Genomic DNA, 16839 nt, shown 5'->3' with positions numbered 1-16839 from the left:
CTTACAGAAGGTCCACGGAAGGACTTCCACTGACCGCCCCCCCAAAAACAATAAAGCAGATTTGGATGATCTTATAGAGCCAGGTTGGAAAAAAAAATTGGAGAACTAATTTCTTCTTATGAAAGATGGTGCCTGGAAGTTGGCATAATACACTTTCTTGTTGGTATCGCGGGGATTGCATGTTCCTTTGGGTCATTACCTGGAACCAGGGAAGAGAATAACTTGGTCTATTCATAGGGGAAATCTTGGGATAGCATGAGACTAGTGGGAATCATAACTCTAAAGTACTCTTTGATTTCTGTCTTGGACCAAATCTGCTCAGAGCTCTAGATCTGACCTTTCATTGCTGGTGTTGGGTTGGGCAAAAGATTGTTTGGAAACATATAGGCCAATGAACAGCTTCATTCTTGAATTAGAGGGAGATTTTATTTCTGAGAAAAAAATTCAAAATCTGTTCCTATTATAATTTCATTTTAGAAAGGACAATCCCAATGTTGATGTTAGCTTTGTCTTTGTCTGGTTTATAACTATAATTTCCAAATTGGATTGATAAACCCCCTGGAATGTAGTAAATACAAATACATGGAATGTGATTATGTTCTTTAAATGATGCTTGAGGACAAAATCACACTGATTACCTTTTAAAGATGAGAAAATTGGCCCTCAAGGAGTTTGAAAATGATGACCTGGCCTCAAACCAGTGAAATTAAGAATAGGGTTAGTGTTTGACTTGCAGGGAAAGATGCCAGTTGACACCCACGCTGCTTATTGGAGGGCCTGGGTTAGAATCCTGGATCCATTCCCAGTTCCAGTTTTCTGTGTATGCAAGCCCTGGGAGGCCGCAGGTGAATGCTCAAGTGGTTGGTCCCTGTCACTCTGTTTTCTTGATGTCTGGTTTCAGCTTGGCTTACACATCCCTGACTGTTGAAGGAATTCGCAGGATAAACCAGGGGATAGGAAATCTCTCCTCCTCTTTCTTTCTACCTACCAAAAATAAATAAAGTAGCACACAGCTTAAGGACAAATGTGCATACCCATGGGCTTGAGTCTTAATGCTCACATGCTCTCCTCAAACTGATGTTCTTCAGAACTCATTAATGGCTCTAAAAACCCATTGCAGAAGTGAACATAAATGTGTTATCAGATTTTGAAAGATATCATATATATATATAGTTCTTGTAAAAAATAATGAAGCAGATGAGGATGTCAGAATTAAAAAATACTGTCAAACATAAATTACAATGGCCCAATCACTTCTCAGAAAAATCTTGCTCATTTAAAAACAGAGAAAAATATTTATAACAGATGTGGAACAGTCAGCAAATATTTTCAGTTATTCAAGAGCTTTTCCCACTATACTCACTTTTTCAAGAAATTACGCTTACTTGGACAAAACAAATGTGCAAACATCTTTTCAAACTTGTGTGTAACTACAACTTAACAAAATATTGAGCTGTTATTTTTTTTCTCATTTATGCTTTTCAACTTGGTAATATTCAGTCTCTGAGGCTTTAATAGAATGGGGCTCTTACATAAGATATGTAGGAAGGTAAATTGACGTGAAACTTTTGAAGGAGAGCTTTACCAAAGTTTTGACAATGCAGTAGATGCATGTGTCTTTGTCTCATTTGTTCAACTTCCAGGAACTAATTATTCTAGTGCATAGATACATAAAGATGTGTACAAAGCAGTTACAGTGTGCACATGCAAAGGAGCAGAATTGAATGCCCGTTGAATGAGTAATGGTTAAGTAAATGTTTGTAGTTAAAAATAGCATGAAGTTACAAAAAATAATGTGGGCTATTCATTGCCAACACTTGCTTGGGGTAATTGTCCAATTTGTTCTACCCTCCTTCCTCAGTTATGCCACCAAATGTCCTCTACAGACTCCAATGGACTGTCATATCTTCCATGTGCTTCCGGATATGCTGTCCATGCTCTGTCTAAGCCACTGAGCAGACCCTCCTCTGACACATGCACTCCATAATCAGACCACAGATCCTGCAATTCTCCCAGTGGTTGGAGTTCCAGAGGTTCAGTTGAGGGCATTCCAAAGAGACCTGATTCTTGTGTGTGCTTGCCAGTATGGGGCCTGGCTCAGTCTGTCATCCACATCAGCCTATTCACACATTGACAGAATTGGTCAATCAGTTCTGTCTCTAGCCCCATCTCTTAGTAAACCAATGGATGCTGCCGCCCAGCCCCAAACTGCTCACCACATGCTTGGCACTCGTGGACACAAGGGGGAGCTGCAGCCAATTCAGAGTGATCCCAAATAAACTCCACTAATTCACCCTCAGCTTTGATTCCTGTGCTTGCCAGTATGTGCGGCAGGCTGATCCTGTCTGTCCCACATCCCATTCAGCTCTTGTACACAGCAATGAGCATTGAAGCCTAGCTCAACACAACCAGCCCCACTATCCAGCCCTCACTCATGCTCGCAGGTGCCACCCCTTGTCTAGCCAGGCCTGCCCCCAGCCAGTGGGAGCTGCAGCCCATCAGAGAGATGCCCACAGTTTCCCTACTGGGCTCACTCCCAGTCTTGGATCTTGCACTTTCCAGATGGTTCTGCAGTCTAGCTTGACAGGATTTCCCCCTAGTCTCAGCACTTGCCAGCTGATTCTGTGGCAAAGTCCAACCAGCCTGCACTTACTCTGGCTTATACGTGTGCCAAATAGATACAGTCAGTTAGTCCAGCCTGACTCTCACCCAACCCAGTTTACATGCAGGCCAACAGGCGTTGTAGCCTGCCTGGCCTGATCTGCCCCAGATCCCAGTTCTCATTCTTGCCGTTGAGAGCAGTGGCCCAGCAGGGGAGGTCCCCACAGTCCCCCTACCAGGGTCACACTCCCACATGTACTGGTTGGTGCTATGGCCCAATTTGGCATGTGTTGCCTCATGTCAGCATTCACCAGCAGTTACTGAAGCCTGTCCTGGCCTGATCTGCCCCAAGTTCCAACTTTTGCTGGTGGATGTTACAGCCTAGCTCAGCTCAGCCAGTCCCCAGTCCTGGCCCTAATATGAACCTGCTGGTGTTGCAGCCCAACCTGGCCTGTCCTGTACCCCGCCCTGGTTCTCAGATCTGCCAATGGGTGTTATGAACTGACCCAGCCTGGTCCATCCCCAGATTTGACCTACACATATGCCAGTGGGTACTATAACCTGGCCTGATCTGAGCTGCTCCCAGCCACAGCTCATGTGCTCACCTGAAGGGACTGTATCCTGACAAAGAAGTTCCCCAGGCTCCCCTATCAAATCTCCTCCCAGTGGCAGATCTTGTGCACACCAGTGGGTCCTTAGCCTAGACTGACTTAGTCTACCACCTGTTCTGGCTCCTAGCAGAAACAGTGTCCTTGCCCAACTGGACCATACCCATTCCCATTCTTACTGTTGGGTGATAGAGCCTAGACACATCTGGTCCGCGCCTTGACACAGCTCTACATGGTTCAGCAGGTACCATGACCTAGTCCAACCCATCCTATATCCACCCTGGCTTTCATGAGCACCAGTGGGTGCTATAGTCTAGTCCAGTCTGATGTAACCAAGACTCAGTCCACACCCATGCCAAGGGACACTGCAGTCCTGTCCAGCCCAGGCTCCCAAGCAGGCTTATTCCCAGCCACAGATATTGTGTGCCAGTGGTTGCTCTAACCCAGGATCCCTTGCCTGGGATCAAACACATGGGAACATCTCTTGGCTCACTCTGTCTGCCTGGGCATGAGCCCCAGGTCCCCATATGCCCCTACTGGCACCATCCCCACCCTTTAGTCCTCCTGCAAGCCTGCATCACAGGCCCCTCATCACAGTGGGGCAGAAGCAGCCTGCAGGCCCTATTTTCACATTTCTAAAATGTTAGTTTACATGAACTGGGTAAAGATAACTGCAGAGTGGAAGAAGTAGATTCTCATTTTTTCCAGAAACGTTAGTGCATAGTCATGCAAATTATATAGCTTTGGTTATGATTATGCCATTATGTTTCTTTTACATTGAAGAGGGTTAAATAAGATTTTTGAAGTTAATAACCATCAATTACTCAGAATCTAATTATTCAGGTTCGACCTCAGAACAGTATTACTCTCACGTGAGATCTTTGCTTCTCATTCTTTAAGTGTAACATCTTTGTGATCTGTTACACGCATACTTTCCGGATTCTGTCTTTGCCTGTGACATAGAGATGTGACCTAGAAATATTTTCATCTACCGACAGCACTTATTTTTCTTAGACCACTTCCATCTTCTGGTAAAATAGAAAAGTGGCCACCTTTCCTTCTGTGCTTCCTTTCGGATGATGTGGAAAAATCTCCAAGGCTCTGGAAGATGAAGCTGACGAGTGCCATGGAAACACAAGATTCACGTAGATCATACATCTTCTCGCCTTGCAGGGCTCTGGCCCACGCTCGCACAGCTAGAAACTTAAACTTCCCACTGCTTGTTTCTCCGCAATGCTCAGGAATCTGGTAGGAAATAAAGTACACTGCTTCTTTCAAAGAAAGCAGATGCTTTTCCAAGATAAATCAGGCAGGTGTTTGTAGACCTAAGACCAGATCCCTCCACGGAAAGCATTTCCACAGATTTCACTGGGTAGATCCACGCTCCCTCCACATGAATCGTTTTGATTCTGCGAATTCAAATGCACCCCATAAACAGTCCAACTCCAAATATTTCTAGCACAAACTATCAGTTTGCTGATAAAATAGCTTAAATTCCTTCATGTTGTTTTCCAAGGTAATGGCATGAGTTAGTTTGGGAGAAGACCAGGTATAATACTGCTTTGCTTTCTGCTCTTAAATATTGTGCATTTATTTACATGAGCCTGAAATTAATGGATCTGCATAGTGGGGAAGGGAATGTAGGATTGGGATCACTTTTTTTTTTCTCTTCCTATCTTTGAGTATAAACAAAGTACAACCAACACATTAATTCCTTGAATGGAAAAGGGCTTGTTTACCCTGATACTTTTACTATGGAAGGGATGAAAAAGGAAAGATTGAAGTATGGGATGGAAAAACTGAAGACCAGAAATGCTTGGATCTATTGCACAAGTCGTTTATCTCACGGCATGTTTATGTCTGGTTAAATAGAAAGATGGCTACATCTATGTATGTGATTGCCTCCGGCTGACGGTGGGAAATCTTGAGGGATCTGGAAGGTAAGTCTCACGGGTAACAGTTAAAACCAGAGCAGGCAGGAGAGCGATTTTCAGCTTGGGCAGTTCTCCATGGTAAAAAACAAAACCCGTGAGATCTCATTAGAACCGTGAACAGAACAGAGCAATTCTCAATGACTACCTTGTTTTTTTCTGCATCCACAGAGATCTAGCTCCTGGAAGAGTAGAACTTCTCCATGTGTTCTCCCCATGTTGCAAGCAGCTATTAAAAAGTTTCTAATGGGTTTCATTATCATGCTCAGCCTGGAGCAATCTCTGGGGCCCTCTATGTTACAGGAGATGCAATCAGTTAGGTGCTGGTGACAGTCTAGTTCTTTAGGGAGCCAACCTCTACCTGGGTCTCTCCCACTTGCCTCTCAGGCACCTGTTCCCCGTCACAGCTCTTGGGGACTCAGATCTCAAACTTGCCACAACATGACTGCACTAATCATCCCCTCATTCCCTGATGGCACCTTGCTGGGTTTAGTGGGAGTACCTATTCAGCCTCCAGCAGTAACTCCCATAAAACATTCTAGTGTAGAATTAACTCTGGGAATGCAGCAAACGTTTAGTCACCAAGCGTAATTTCATGCACTTGGTGTGTAAATACAATGTGTGTATACGCTTAGTATTCTCCCAGTCTGAAAGAAAGGTAGGAAACCCGACGTTACAGTGTTGTGTCAGAATGCTACCCGACCGATGACAGAGAAAGGTCAGAATTGCCCTGCTGGTTCTACTGTGCTCGTTAAGTGTAAACACATAGCATTTTCCCTTCCCACCTGTTGTGTTCATGGCTGCGTTCCCAACACCTAGCATGACAATGCATGGTAGCTCCTTCAATAAACGCTGGTTAATTTATGAAGTGGTTGTAAATACAAGAGACAGTGAACGTTTGCTTGCAACTTGTACAGTGACCATTTTACCAGAAAAGAAACAGGAGAACAGAGTGGCCTGCTAATTCTGGAGGGTGAGTGACTGCAGGGCTGCTTTCTGTGTTCCATGCAGCTGTATACCTTATTTCTTCTTCATACATCTCCAGGTACTGCCAGGAAACATTTCCTTTAAAAAAAATATTTATTTTTATTGGAAAAGCAGATACACAGAGAGGAGGAGAGACAGAGAGGAAGATCTTCTGTCCGTTGATTCACTCCCCAAGTGACCACTACAGCCGGAGCTGAACCAATCTGAAGCCAGGAGCCAGGAACCAGGAGCTTCTTCCGGGTCTCCCATGTGGGTGGGTGCTGAGTCCCAGGGATCTGGGCCGTCCTCAACTGCTTTCCCAGGCTACAATTTGGGAGCTGGATGGGAGGCGGGGCTGCCAAGATTAAAACTTGCTCCCATATGAGATCCCAGTGTGCAAGGCGAGGACTTTAGCCACTAGGCTATGGCGCCAGGCCCATACTTCTTTCTCTTTCTTTCTCTCTCTCTCTCTCTTAAAGATTTATTTGTTTTTTACTGGAAAGGCAGATTCAAACAGAGAAGGAGAGTCAGAGAGAAAGATCTTTATCTTTCATCTTTTGGTTATTGCTCAAATGGCTGCAATAGTCAGAGCTGAGCCAATCTGAAGCCAGGAGTCGGGGTATTCTTGGTCTCCCATGCAGGTACAGGGTCCCAGGGCTTGGCGCCATCCTCCACTACTTTCAGAGGCCACCGGCAGGGAGCTGCATGGGAAGTGGAGCACCCATGACATGAAACAGTGCCCACATAAGATATGGCACTGTAAATACTTGGAAGAGGAGGATTAGCCAATGGAGCCATTGAGCCTGGCCCCATCAGGAAATATTTCTTGATGTATTGGTTATTTTGTGCATGAGGTTTAATAATTAATAATTAATAAAAAGGTGAAGTGGGACAAGTATAATAAAATTGAAAACCGAGTTCCAGCTATTCTGCAACAGTAGAAAGGCATTTCACACTTTTTTTCTGTTAGTCGAGATTTACAGTATAACAACTTTGCTTGTGTTTGTCTGTCTTCCTTCCTTTTTCCTTAAAGATTTAGTTGTTTGTTGTTATCATAGTTACAGAGAGAAGGAGAGACAGGGAGAGGTCTTCCATGTAGAAGCTCACTCCCCAGATAACGGCCACAGCCAGAGCTGAGCCAGAACAAAGACAGGTGCCAGAAACTCCATCTGTCTCCAGTGTGAGTGGCAGGACCTCAAACACTTGGGCCATACTCTGATGTTCTCCCTGGACTGGAAATGGAGCAGTAAAGACTTGCTCAGCCTCCATGTGGGATGTGCCCACTGCAGACAGTGGCTTAATACGCTATTCTACAGTGCCTGTCACTCCCCACGTCTTTCTCAATGGAAAAAACTAGATGACCCTCATTAATGGTCTCATTTCAGATCCTCCGCCACAACCCTCTGGCGGAGTCCCAGTGACAGAGAACACTGTGTGTGGCACTTGCACAAGTAACAGCGTCCCACCTCTGACCTGGTTTCCCTCCCATCAGATGAATGCTCTAGGCAATTTACTGAGAAATTGGCGCAGTCAGAACTGAATTGTACAGACTCTATTTTAGAAAAAAAAAAAAAGGATGGGGTTGTTATTTCTTTATTCGAAAGGCAATGTGGCAAAGAGACTTGTTGGCTCACTGCCCAAGTGGCCACAATGGCCAGGGCTGAGGCAGGCTCTCATGTCAGGAGCTTGGAGTTGCATTACACCATCCAGGCAGCAGGCAAGGGCACAAGCAGGTGGACCGACTTTGGCCATTTTTCTTTTCAAGTATATTAGCTTTGTTTACATAGGTTTTAGAATTCTTGTGGGACTAGCAATGTTAGCATCCATATAGGCACTGGTTCCAGGTCTGGTAGCTCAGCTTCCAAACAGGCTTCTTATACTGTGCCTGGGAAAACAGTAGGAGATGGTACAACTGCTCAAGCCGTCACCTGGGAGACCTGGATGATGCTCCTGGCTCCTGGCTTCAGACTAGTCCTCTCCTGGTCATTGCAGATATTTGGGAAGTGAGCTAGCATCTGCGAGATCTCTCTTCTCTGTAACTCTGCCTTTCAGATAAAATGTTTTTTTAAATCTCTCTTTTTCAAGGCTTAGATGTTTATGAATTCACTTTTTTTTTTAATAATGTGATACTTACTCCGTGTTGTCTTTAACAATTTGCTTTGCTCTGAGTTCTACTATAGCTAATAGCAGCGTGCCACTTTTCATTTTTAGCTTAATATTTGCTTGATTTCCCCTATCCTTTTACTTCCAACTTTCTATAGCACATGTGTATAAATAGTTTGTTTTAGACAGCATAGAACAGGACCTTTTAAACCTGCTCTGTCAATCTCTGCTTTTTTGTGTGCTGTATCTTTTTTATTTAAAGTAACTGCTGCCATGCCAGTGATTTTAAGTCTTCAAATACGTTGTTTTGTTTTGTTCCCTCTGCTTCTCATTTCTCTATTTCTTTTTGGTTTCCTGTGGTTTATTTGCTTTTTTAAAAAAAGGATTCTTTACGTTGATTTATAATTTTTGAATATGTTGCTTTGCATGGCTTCTTATTGACAGTGGAGATCAGGTTGTGTGAAGTTAAAATCACATTCCGCAGCGCGTCCTGTTGAGCTGCGTCTTCAGGAGTTGTCTTATTCTGTCTTAGTTTGACAAGTGAATTTCAAAGTGGTAGATGTAACCGTTACCTTATTGTGATTATACTCTCTGTAAACGGAGTAACACACCAGCCAAAGGGCAACAGTTGGCAAACGCTTGCTCTTCAAGACACTGCGAAGGAACTGAAGTGGCTGCTTTCGGGGATGGCAGCGCGAGAAGCTCCCGTAACTCGCTCTTCCCTCACGCGATGGGAATTGCGAGGAAGACAGCTGAGCTCAGAAATGACAGAAACCTTTGAAGAAAAGTCACAGAACAAACTGAAGTGGTCTACTGAAGACAAGCAACTGGTTCCTGATGAAACAATCGTGTCTGTGACAGTATAATTTGAGGATTCCACACCTAGTGGTGTAATAAGCAAAATATGGTCGTCTTGAAAACATTTCTCTTGAAAACTCGAGAAATTTGAACTGATCTCAGCGAGCAGAGGTAAATGCCATTTACACTGAAGCCCAGAAAACATTGCTGGAAGAAATGAGAGCTCTAAATCATGGAACAACATCTCTTATTCGCGGTTAGAATATTTGATACTGTTATGGTGACAAAACTCTCCACACAGGTGCAATCCCTAATAAAATCACAAGTAATCTTAAAAAATCATGAGATAAATCTGTATTGTGAAAACTATGAAATACACTCATTTTACTTAAATTAGAAATAGGAATGAAAGTGCATTATTGGGTCCAATATGATAGCCTGGTAGCTAAATCCTTGCCTTGCATCTGCAGGGTGTGTAATATGGGCGCCGGTTCTAATCCTGGCTGCTCCACTTTCCATCCAACCGTCTGCTTGTTGCCTGGCAAAGCAGCAGAAGCTGGCCCAAAGCCTTGGGACCCTGCACCCATGTGGTAGACCCGGAAGACGCTCAGGGCTCCTGGCTTCAGATCAGTTCAGCTCTAGCCACTGGGGACCCGTGGGGAGTGAATCAGTGGACAGATCTTTCTCTCTGTATCTCCTGTCTCTGTATATCCACCTTTCTAATTTAAAATATATATATTTTTTAAAGAAAGAAAACGCATTGCTACAAAAAAATTAAAAAGATTTTAAAACAACAAGACTTCCTAAGGTACTAATATTTTTCTGATATTGATCGATGCATCTAAAACAATGTATCAAGAAAATAGCATAGTGCTCAAATTAGATAATGCATAGTTTTTAGTCAAATCTAAAGTGTTATAGGTATATTTTATTTAATATTTTATGCCCTAAAATGCAAATACCAAACCAATCTTTATTCTAAATTTAAATCTAAGAGCATCCAAAAGAAAAAAATTTTGTAAAATCCAAGAAAACAATACAATAACACAAAAAAGGAAAAATGTCTAAATAATATGAATTTTCAACTCAGAATAGCAAATCTGCTTGAGAATATTTAAAATTGCCCAACATTCGGGGAGATATTGTGAGGGAATCTGATAAGACACGTACAAGTTAGGTTTGTTAGTGAATGACATCAACTTGGACACTTGGCGCCTTTGAACTCGGACTAGCTAGTCGTTGGCCTGATGACACAGGTGCCGATGCGGCTGAGACCTCAGGGGCACATCATTTGCTCACTTTCTGCTCGATGGGCTTCTCTTTGCAGCGTCTTCAGGAACTATTGCGCTCATTTTCCTGACGCTCTTTTCCTTCGTCAACATAGAAGCGCGTTTGATAGTGACTGAATCCTGATCATCCAAGCGCTGTGAGCTGCATCCGCACGGGAGACCTGGAAGAGGCTCCGCACCCACAGCTGGTGCATCTTTTGCTCTCCCAAGTGAGATTTTAAAAAATAGTAATAATCATAAAATTGAAGGCTTTATATGCTTTACAAAAGGCTCATCCTCATTTCTTTTTTTTTTAAATAAAGCAAACATTTATTAAACTGTAATAAAAACATTCCATCAAATTACAAAACCTAAGAAAAACAAACGGCACATGCTTAACTGTAGTTGACATTCAAATAAAATTTGCATTCCCAAAATATTATACAATAATTAGAAAATACCAGCCAAAGTAATATTAGGATACTTTTACGTGCGGTCTCAACAAATTTGAACAGAAGCAAATTTTAACAAAGGTAAATTTTACAGTGAAACATAGCAGCAGATTAAGGATCTTAACATGTTTATTTTACTGCTATTTGACACTATGATACAAAAATAAGAGGATTTACTTGACATTTTTAATAAATATCTCATGGGCTGTTGAGTGCCTTACTGGTGAAAAGATTTAACTGGCTAATCTCATCAATCCATTTTGTACATTTAGTAAGCATCATCTCTGCCCTACATAACTCTTAATGCATTTCACAGCACACAAATGGTTATCATATTAAATACATAATCAACTCGGACTTCTCAACAATGAGGAAATTAGTAAACCATCAAATGGACTGCTTACCATAACTTTCCTCATAACTAAATAACACACAAAAAAATCAAAATAATATTTGTCATCACTCTAAACTATTGCCAGCAACTGATGGAAACTGCCAATTTGCCATATTCACGTTCACAACATGCTAAATATACTCTGCTGTTACTTCATCCATGGAATGCCTACATGCCTCATTTCAATGTAGCTGTAACTTCTTAGACGTTTATTAGACCGAAAAGGGGATTTGTGTTTTTCTGTAGTTCCTTCTATTACTGTTCATGTTTGCGTGTCCTGATATTTAGTCCCATACCTACTTTTCAGGTGGATTGATATGGTGAACATACATTTGTAAGAGTGAAAATAGTTCAAGTTTCTACTATATAAAAAGGGTTTTTTGCAAAAAACAAAACAAAACAAAACAAAAAAAAACACTAAACCGATCTTATGACTCCTAAATCTTACTGCCATAAGAATTAGAGTCAGCACGGGCTCTGGAAGGATTTTGGCAGTGCTATAAATGTAATCGTGGCATCTATATCAGTGTGTTAAATATCTGTGGGACTCAGGGCTGGGTCTCGGTAGGCCTCCCAATGAACAGGGCTCCAAAGTGAAAACCAGATACAAACGCACAGGGAACTGTGGAAGCACCATCCCAGTGAACAGCAATGCCCTGCGGGACAGCTGAGGCAACACTCAGCAATATTTATCTCCTTCTGATGCCTCAATTTCTTATAATCTGCTTTGTGACATTCTCTTGCCTGGGCATTCAGCAGGTACCCTTGAGTGGAAAGCTTTTTCCTGTATATAAATGTGGAATGTTCTGTGCAAAGCAAAAGTGAAGAATAAGAAAAATTGGTATTTTTTTAACGTTCTAATTGAAAGGCAGAAACACAGAAAGAGAGGTCTTTCATTCACTGGTTCACTCCCCAAGTGGCTGCAATGGCTGGAGCTGAACTGATCCAAAGCCAGGAGCCAGGAGCTTCCTGTGGGTCTCTCACATGGGTGTACGGACCGAATGGCTTAGGCTATTTTCCACTGCTTTGCCAGGCCATATGTGGGGGATTAGATCAGAATTGGAGCATCCAGGGCTTGAACTGGTGCTCACATGGGATGTTGGTGCTGTAGGTGGAGGCTTAGCCTACTACACCAGGGTGTTGGCCCTAGGACAATCAATATTTTATAACAAATACTGGGAGTTTTGAGAAATATACCAAAAATAAGGAGCAGAATCTCTGGCTATAAATAGAATAGGTAAACTATAAGTGTAAGGGAGATTCTGTGACAAGAAAGACTGGACATGGTGGCTCACGTCAAAGGGGAGTGGAAGTACGGTGTGGGCAAGCCGAACCTCTTCAATAACTGTAAGGGATTACCTGTACCGGACCTGTGACAGCAATGGTTTTGCATTGTGAACAGTAAGATCATTTGGTACACATGACATTTTAAGTAACCAAAGGCAACAACGATCAGTCTGTGGGTGCCCCATTAAGGAGTACATATTAGAGCTGCCATGTGGTGCAGGAAGTTAAGCCGATACTTCTGGTGCTGGCATCCTATACTGGAGTGAGACTCGAGTCCTGGTTGCTCTGCTTCTGGTTGGCTTCCACTAATGCACCTGGGAACGCAGTGGAAGATGGTCCAACTCTTGAGCCCTTTGCCTCCTGTTGTGAAAGGCCAGGATGCAAACTTAGAGTCCTGGTTGCTGGCCTCAGTTCAACCCAGTCCTGGCCATTACATTCAATAAGAAAATGAATAGAAGATTCTTTCTCTCTGTGTGTTGCCTGCTTACATAAATAAAACATTTTAAAGGAAGTAAAGAAAAGTTACTTGAGTTTGTGATGCTGTAATTAACAAAAAAATAATAGTCATTCTGGTACAAAGGAAAAGTTTTGGCTTTGTTTTGAGATTGTCTTTCAAAAATATTCCTAGTAGTAAAGTTTGTCATCTTATTACCAAAAAATCTTTATAAAACCATCTTCCAGGGGCTGGAATGGTGGCATTCCAGGGCAATCCTCTGCGGGCAACACGGGCATCCCAAATGGGATACCAGTTCTTGACCCAGCTGCTCCACTTCTGCTCCAGCTGCCTGCTAACGCCCTGGAAAAGCAGTGGGGGATGACCCGGGGCCTTAGGCTCTGCATCCACGTAGGAGACCCTGAAGAAGCTCCTAGTTTTGAACTGGAGACTAACTGGCCCAAGATTAGCTCACTTACACTTGAGGAATTTGTGGTTCTCTTCCTCACAGTTCTGGATTTATTGGTTTAGAGGTGCAGTTTCCCCGAAGGAGAAAGAGCATAGCAAGCATGTAACATACCAGGCTTCTTACCAACAGGGACCAACAGAAGAATAAGCTTCCCCTTGGCAGCGTAAGGACTCCTGGAGGTCCTGAGAAAGAAACCTGTGAAACACAATAGGGGTTGGCGGTAATACTGTCAGCTCTCATGTGATCCACTTGGGCCACTCTTGCCAAATCCTGGCCCCATTTTGTCAGAAATGGACAAATGACGCAACAGTCCAATTTTCAAAGGGCAAGCCTTGGTGACTGCCTGAAAAGTGAACAGCAGCAGGCATCAAGGTCTGAGCGACATCACAAATCCGAGACTCCAAGGCCAACTGTAGGTGAGGGTGTCCTGGACCAGCTGCTGTGAAGTTACACTGGACCAAAGTAATTGGAAAGTTGTGTGAGAACCGGCAGCTGTGGCTGCTACTCCAGTACCAATAACAGAAGCTGCAGCTCACCGCACTGGGCCCCTCGCACACTTTCTCCAGGAACAGGAGCCCTGTGGACTCTCAGAGAAGCTCTCCCAAGAGCACAAGCGAGAGGGTGCGCCCAAGCAGCAGAGATGGTAGCTGGTGCCGGACTCTGGTCTCCTAGGGAAGACAGGAGGAATATCGCAGCTCTCAGTTCTCTTTAGGGCCTGCTTATGGAAAACCTGCTTGCCCTAAGTCTTCCCAATATCCTATTTCTCAGCTCCTCTTTGCAGTTAACCCTTGAGGAGACAGACACAGCTTCATACACCCCATTTCAGGTTCTCGCCTTCTCTCTCAGACACTCCCATTGGAATTCTGCAGTCACTGTTGGCAGTTTTGTCAGTGTTGTCCACATTACTGGTGGTTAGACAGCTAGTTGCTTCTTGCTGCTTCCTGCACTTTCCCTGCAGGAGGCCCCAGGGAAGCACCTCCAGGTGAGGCGGACTTGAACCTGACTCTGACTCTGGACTTGAACCTGGTGCTCACTACTCCCTCTGCTGGCGGTTCCGTTGAAGTCCTTGCTGACCACCTCCATTTAAAATCACAACCTGTTTCCCCCACCACCCTTCCTTGTCGTTCATCTCTTCCAAAAACCTAGAAAGATATGACAGCAGGAAGGTTTAAATCTTTTACCACTTTTCTGTATCTTCTCCTGGAATGCAAGTTTAATGCAAGGATAATTTATGCTGTGGTTAAACGTTTGTATATTTTGTTACAAGTACCTAGAACAAAGCCTGAGATGCAGTAGGCACTCAGTATGTATTTGTCAAGCTAATGAATTAGGAGCAAAATGTTCAAACAGGTGGAAATTGTCATCAGAGCCATTATACCACCCATCAAGAAAGCGAAGTGGGAAAATGATCCATAACTGACCAACACACGCTTGCCGAGCTGTCCTCCCCTGACTCTTAAAGTGACAGTGAATGTGTGTAAACGCAGCACACAGAGGCATATGTGTAACTTTTATCTTTCCAGGATGCAGCTGTGCGTGGTGGGTGGGATTCTGATGAGCATTTCTGCCTAAACCCCCATCTTCTCACTGTGAAAGACCAGTCCGCATTTTTGTGAGTGATGGGTTAGTGAAAAGAAGAATCTGCATAGGATAAAAACGAAATGCTTCTGTGACTTTTAGATTGTGGACTGTCTCATAGTAAGTCCCACAGAAAGTAAGATAATTAGAATATATTTGATTGCTGGGATGGCATTGCACTGGTGAGGACGAGAGTAGGACTGGGGGCAGGAAGCTGGGCTGGACTTGCCTTCCGCCTGCACTGATGCAGGTGTGCACTGGCTCTGGGAAGAGACAGATTGGGCTAGACTCCAGCTCCACTGGTACTCGTGAGAACCAGAGTGGGTGTAGAACAGGCTGAGCTAGGTCTTGGCTCCCAATGAACCACATGAAAACTGTTCTGGGTGTGGACCAGGTATCGCTGGACTGCAACATCCAACAGCAAAAAGCAGAATGGGTGTGGGCCGATTGAGCAAGGCCACTGTTCTTGCAGGACAGGAGGTGGACAAAGTCAACCTGGGCCGAGGACTCATTGGTGTGCATGAGAATGGCCGCTGGGAAGAGACTCAACAGAGGAGCTTGGGAAACTCCTCCATCAGGATGCAGTCCCTGCAGCTGAGCACAAGAAGCAAGGCAAGGAGCAGCCCAGACATGCCAGGTTCAGTACCTGCCGGCATGCATGTGGGTCAGGTCTGGGGCCAGGCTAGTCTGGGCCAGTTCATAACACCCACTGGCAGATCTGAGAACCAGGACAGGGGGCAGGAGGATCCAGACCAGGCCACAACACCAGCCAGTTCACATCAGGGCTGGGGAAACAATCAGGCTGGGCCAAGAGAGGCTGCAGCACCCACCAGCAGGATCTGGAACAGAGGGCAGGCTGCACCAGGCCAGGCTGTGAAACAAGACTGTGGAATCTGGGCCTGGCGTGATAGCGTAGTGGTTAAAGTCCTCGCCTTGAATGTACCATGTGGGCGGGTACCGATTCTAATCCCAGCGGCCCCACTTCCCATCCAGCTCCCTGCTTGTGGCCTGGGAAAGCAGTTCGAGGACGGCCCAAACCTTTGGGACCCTGCACCCGTGTGGGAGACCTGGAAGAGGTTCCTGGTTCCCGGCATTGGATTGGCGCGCACCGGCCCTTTGCGGCTCACTTGGGGAGTGAATCATCGCACGGAAGATCTTCCTCTCTGTCTCTCCTCCTCTCTGTATATCCGGCTTTCCAATAATAATAAATCTTTAAAAAAATAATAATAATAATAAAGAGAGAGTAAGTAACTATGTCAGCATGCTGGTATAGTTAACACACATTTGGCATTAACCAGACCCAGGATGCCTGCCAGCCACTGCCGCATTTCTTGTAGCAGTGTAATACTCGCCTAGGAACAAGGCAACCTAGGCAGCTGCCTGCATGTTTCAATGACAGTTTCACCTTGACATTCATTATTCTCATCACCTAAATTTTTACTGAAGAATGTAATGAAATGAATATTTGCAGGAAAAAAAATTGTATTTTGAAGAGAATTACTTAGCAACTGTATAGGGATTTCCAAAATCAAGGTATCGAAATAAATTTTACACCATTTTTTTCTTCATTCTACAGTAAACAAATAAAACAGTAAACAAATAAAATAAAAATTATTGTTATCATTGTTTTCTAGAGGAATTGTTGCAGTAAGACTTTATTTAGAAATGAACAGTATATTTTCATGACAAATACATATTATAAATTGTTTCTGGGGCCCGGCGGTGTGGCCTCGCGGATAAAGTCCTCACCTTGAAAGCCCCGGGATCCCATATGGGCTCCGGTTCTAATCCCGGCAGCCCCACTTCCCATCCAGCTCCCTGCCTGTGGCCTGGGAAAGCAGTCGAGGACGGCCCAGTGCTTGGGACCCTGCACCCGCGTGGGAGACCCGGAAGAGGTTCCTGGTTCCTGGCATAGGATCGGCGCAGCACTGGCCCGTTGCGGCTCACTTGG

At 44.2% G+C, this 16839-nt stretch overlaps 1 protein-coding gene across 1 annotated transcript in view; it reads left to right on the top strand.

Annotated features, from left to right (window-relative positions):
- The window catches only part of LOC131481031 (histone H2B type 1-C/E/F/G/I), a 160688-nt gene that overhangs the window by 90178 nt on the left and 53671 nt on the right, over positions 1-16839 (top strand). The gene's annotated exons all lie outside the window — the stretch shown is intronic.

The sequence above is a fragment of the Ochotona princeps genome, chromosome 1, assembly GCF_030435755.1.
Source record: "Ochotona princeps isolate mOchPri1 chromosome 1, mOchPri1.hap1, whole genome shotgun sequence".
NCBI classification, from domain to species: domain Eukaryota; kingdom Metazoa; phylum Chordata; class Mammalia; order Lagomorpha; family Ochotonidae; genus Ochotona; species Ochotona princeps.
Note: the sequence above shows the minus strand (reverse complement) of the source record. Positions and strands in the feature narration are given on the sequence as shown.